Source organism: Oncorhynchus mykiss, chromosome 10, assembly GCF_057628025.1.
Source record: "Oncorhynchus mykiss isolate SJ-2025 chromosome 10, ASM5762802v1, whole genome shotgun sequence".
Taxonomy (NCBI): Eukaryota; Metazoa; Chordata; class Actinopteri; order Salmoniformes; family Salmonidae; genus Oncorhynchus; species Oncorhynchus mykiss.
The window spans coordinates 71,676,805-71,677,500 of record NC_143031.1 but is presented as its reverse complement, the minus strand read 5'-3'; positions in this window follow the sequence as shown (position 1 = coordinate 71,677,500).

Sequence of the window (696 nt, the reverse complement as noted above, 5' to 3'; positions counted from 1 at the left end):
TCATTTTTATATCGCTCACCCCTTTAATCCTACCCCTTTAAAGAGTGCTTCTCAGGTTAAGGGCTCCCCCAGTCAATTATAAAAATTGATATGGAAAAGTCTCCTAGACAAAACCCATAAATACACAAACGTGCCAATGCCGTTTTAACAGTCAACTCTGGTGAGATAGTTATTCTGGGCTTGTGAGATGTTAATATTTCACCAGTTACAGGCACCTAATCAAAACCATTTCAGACTGAGACAGAGGACCACAATTTTGGTGAACGCAGTAATCTGTCTGGTTACTGAGAATACAATGGAACCTCTATGAGGACAAAGATATTCAAAGGAAGGAAGAGGAGAAGAAGGAAGGACGTGTAGAAGAAGAGAGGAAGAGAAGAAGAGAGGAAGAGGAGAAGAAGGAAGGAAGAGGAGAAGAAGGAAAGACGTGTAGAAGAAGAGAGGAAGAGGAGAAGAGAGGAAGAGGAGACGGGGGGAAGAGGAGAAGAAGGGGGAATAAGGGAGGAGGAGGAGAAGGGAGGAAGAGGAGAACCTTAGAGCACTCACATCCACTCTGTTAGATTGTGTCGGAATTGGCTCGCTGTGTTCGAGTGTGTTCCCACAGGAGACATGAAGCAGGAGCCATAACATCCAGTCAGAGAGATTCCCCCTGCATCCTAACCAGAGAAACGGATAACTGAGTATTGACGTAAACAC